The sequence below is a fragment of the Austrofundulus limnaeus genome, unplaced genomic scaffold (genome assembly GCF_001266775.1).
Source record: "Austrofundulus limnaeus strain Quisiro unplaced genomic scaffold, Austrofundulus_limnaeus-1.0 Scaffold21, whole genome shotgun sequence".
Taxonomy (NCBI): Eukaryota; Metazoa; Chordata; class Actinopteri; order Cyprinodontiformes; family Rivulidae; genus Austrofundulus; species Austrofundulus limnaeus.
Genome location: NW_013952423.1, coordinates 3,126,689 through 3,130,238, shown reverse-complemented (window position 1 = coordinate 3,130,238; position 3,550 = coordinate 3,126,689). Strand labels below are relative to the sequence as shown.

The 3,550-nt window shown below is 37.9% G+C and overlaps 1 protein-coding gene and 1 long non-coding RNA gene across 6 annotated transcripts in view; one reads left to right on the top strand and one right to left on the bottom strand.

Moving 5' to 3' along the window:
• Nucleotides 1-2,659, bottom strand: part of LOC106514679 (uncharacterized) — a 3,793-nt gene extending 1,134 nt beyond the window's left edge. For 2 of the 3 annotated variants that reach the window (XR_001309910.1, XR_001309912.1), the window contains exon 1: nt 6-2,659. This is a non-coding gene — a long non-coding RNA (uncharacterized LOC106514679). The remainder of the gene's footprint in view (nt 1-5) is intronic. The other variant, XR_001309911.1, reaches the window with a different exon arrangement.
• sgcd (sarcoglycan, delta (dystrophin-associated glycoprotein)) overlaps nt 1-3,550 on the top strand; it is a 219,560-nt gene that overhangs the window by 178,156 nt on the left and 37,854 nt on the right. The gene's annotated exons all lie outside the window — the stretch shown is intronic.

Here is a 3,550-nt window from a genome sequence, read left to right as displayed (position 1 = left end):
TTAACCTACAGATGTACATCCTACAGACATTAACCTACAGATACACATCCTACAGACATTAACCTACAGATGTACATCCTACAGACACATTAACCTACAGATGTACATCCTACAGACACATTAACCTACAGATGTACATCCTACAGACATTAACCTATAGATATACATCCTACAGACATGTTAACCTACAGATGTACATCCTACAGACATTAACCTACAGATGTACATCCTACAGACACATTAACCTACAGATACACATCCTACAGACATTAACCTACAGATGTACATCTTACAGACATTAACCTATAGATATACATCCTACAGACATTAACCTATAGATATACATCCTACAGACACATTAACCTATAGATATACATCCTACACACATTAACCTACAGATGTATATCCTACAGACACATTAACCTACAGATGTATATCCTACAGACACATTAACCTACAGATATACATCCTACAGACACATTAACCTACAGATACACATCCTACAGACATTAACCTACAGATGTACATCCTACAGACACATTAACCTACAGATATACATCCTACAGACATGTTAACCTACAGATATACATCCTACAGACACATTAACCTACAGATGTACATCCTACAGACACATTAACCTACAGATACACATCCTACAGACACATTAACCTACAGATATACATCCTACAYACAGATACACATCCTACAGACACATTAACCTACAGATATACATCCTACAGACACATTAACCTACATATATACATCCTACAGACACATTAATCTACAGATATACATCCTACAGACACGTTAACCTACAGATGTACATCCTACAGACACATTAACCTACAGATACACATCCTACAGACATGTTACCACAGATGTACATCCTGCAGACACATTAACCTACAGATACACAGACACATTAACCTACAGGTACACATCCTACAGACACATTGACCTACATATATACATCCTACAGACATGTTACTACAGATGTACATCCTACAGACACGTTAACACTTAGAGTACAATCACAACACGATATTTGCTCCTGGCAGACACGTGGTTGAACATCTCCAGAGATTTTCTGTAAAAGACAATGATCTGTTCCCGTTTTTCCTTCAGATTTTTCGGTACCAGAACCGGTGGGGTGATCACCAACGAAAACAAGCGTGCCTCTTTTCATTTATATCTCCTTTTTAGAGCTCACTGCAGCGTAGCATTTATTTTAGGGGTTTATTAGCTAAAAATAACAAACTATAAGCAGCTGATGATGACATTTCTTAATTGTATCTGTTCTTTGGTTGGTTTTTATAATATAATTTTATTTTAATTTATCCTTAACAATCGTGGATGATCGTGGGAACATGGAGCAAGGCTGACGGGGGAAGCAGATCTTGATACAACACTGGGTCAGGTAGCAGATTTGTTTTTCATCTTGCTAAAATTCTGATTTGAAACAATTTTTTTAAAACAGCAAACAAAATAAAACTTGTCTCTTCGGGCAGCTTGAACCTCGGCGGTGATCACCTGAGTCGTTTTTCGGATCGAGATGTTTTTTTAAGAGATAAAAGAAATAAAGTGGGCCACTCTGTTGAAAGAGGGGAACTGTGCCTTACGTCGATGCACTCGTGGCAAGAAGAAGCACATCAGACAGACTTTCTTTGGCATCACGATCTGATTTTTAGTTTGGTTTCATCTGAATCATGAATATTTTTCCTGTGTGAATGCAAAGACCTTCAGCCGTAAACCTGACAGTTCAGGTTTGTTTTGTTTAGGTTTTACTTTTCCACTTGAGTTAAAAGTGTTAAAAGACGGAACCTTGAGTTCTTATTTTAAATTTGACTGATCTTATTAATATGTGAATCTGGAGGAAACCTTTCAGCAGATGATTTATTAGCAACATTTAATGTGAAACATGCAGGTTGAGTCAGGTTTGCTGAATATTTCTGTYTATCTCACAAACATTTCACCGTAAAACTCCACTCGTCTGATGTTTTTTGCGTTTTGAAACAAGAAATAAACACGTTTTGTACGGTTGTAAATAACGCTCACAGAACACGCCGGTGATGAGAGGGGAAACCTCGTTCTTTTGAAAAAACTTTTTTATGTGTTTTTATACTAAAAGAGGAAAGAAGGAATGGTATTTCCTGACTCGACGTGTACAGCGGAGAACAAACCGGCTGAGTTCAGACGTCTCACAAAGTCAAACCTGCTTTTTATTTTTCCTCCTGTCGAGGCCGAGGTCTTTGCATTCTCTCTGAGTGTGTAAAATTTACGCTTGTTTTGAGTTTTRATTGGCTCCTCCCGCTCCTGTCGATCGCCTGAGAAGCAAAGAGAAACAGCCGAAGGAAGGAACAGGAGCCGAAGGTTTACGTTTGATTTACCCTTAAAGTGAAATGCCATTTTCACTGGAATAAAATAAATCTGAACATGTTTGTTTCACAGCTTTCAGAAGTACCTTCATTTCATGAGTGATTCTTCTCCCACCCTGCTCTCCACGTTTGTTTTTCGTTCTTCAGTCAGAAACTGCCGCTCATGGAGTCATTTTCAAAGATGCCAAAATAAAAAGGTGTTTGAAGTGATTATAATGGTCACTGGACTCTTTCTAAGACAAAAAACTATTTATCAATAAATATTTGGTATGAACCAGGAAGGCTAATTAGCATTAGCATGTGACAAACCACTAAAACTGTTTTTATTTTTTATTAGAAGTGTTTTAATCTGTTCTTTGTTTTTTAATAAGATGTAGAAACAGACGGTGTTTTCTGTAATCAGAAATAAAACTCCACCTGAAGTTGGAATTATAACCTTTAATATTAATAATTATTACACACAATTTCACCAAATCAAACCTTGGTTTTATAAAAACTCTTTTTGAAATAAGTTGCATCAAAGTTCCAGGTAAAATGTTGCTAAAAGGATCCGTTTTTATTTAAAACACTCATGACTCTTTAACATGTGGTGAGACAGTAGAGCAGTGGTTGAAGATTAAATTATAAAGGTTGCAGGTTCTACCTGTGCACCTGTGGATTTTCTCATTTTTTCTTCCACAAACTAAAGCATCTTTTTTTAGGTTAAACAGTAACTCTAATGGACTGAGACATGTCCAGATGTCTGTGATGGACTGAGACATGTCCAGATGTCTCTGTGATGGACTGAGACATGTCCAGATGTCTCTGTGATGGACTGAGACATGTCCAAGTCTCTATGTTGGATAGACATGTCCAGATGTCCTTATGATGGACTAGACATGTCCAGATATCTCTATGACAGACTGAGACATGTCCAGATGTCTCTGTGATGGACTGAGACATGTCCAGGTCTCTCTGTGATGGACTGAGACATGTCCAGGTGTCTCTATGTTGGATAGACATGTCCAGATTCTCTATGATGGATTGAGACATGTCCAGGTGTCTATATGATGGACTAGACATGTCCAGGTGTCTCTATGATGGACTGAGACATGTCCAGATGTCTCTGTGATGGACTGAGACATGTCCAGGTGTCTCTATGTTGGATAGACATGTCCAGATGTCTCTGTGATGGA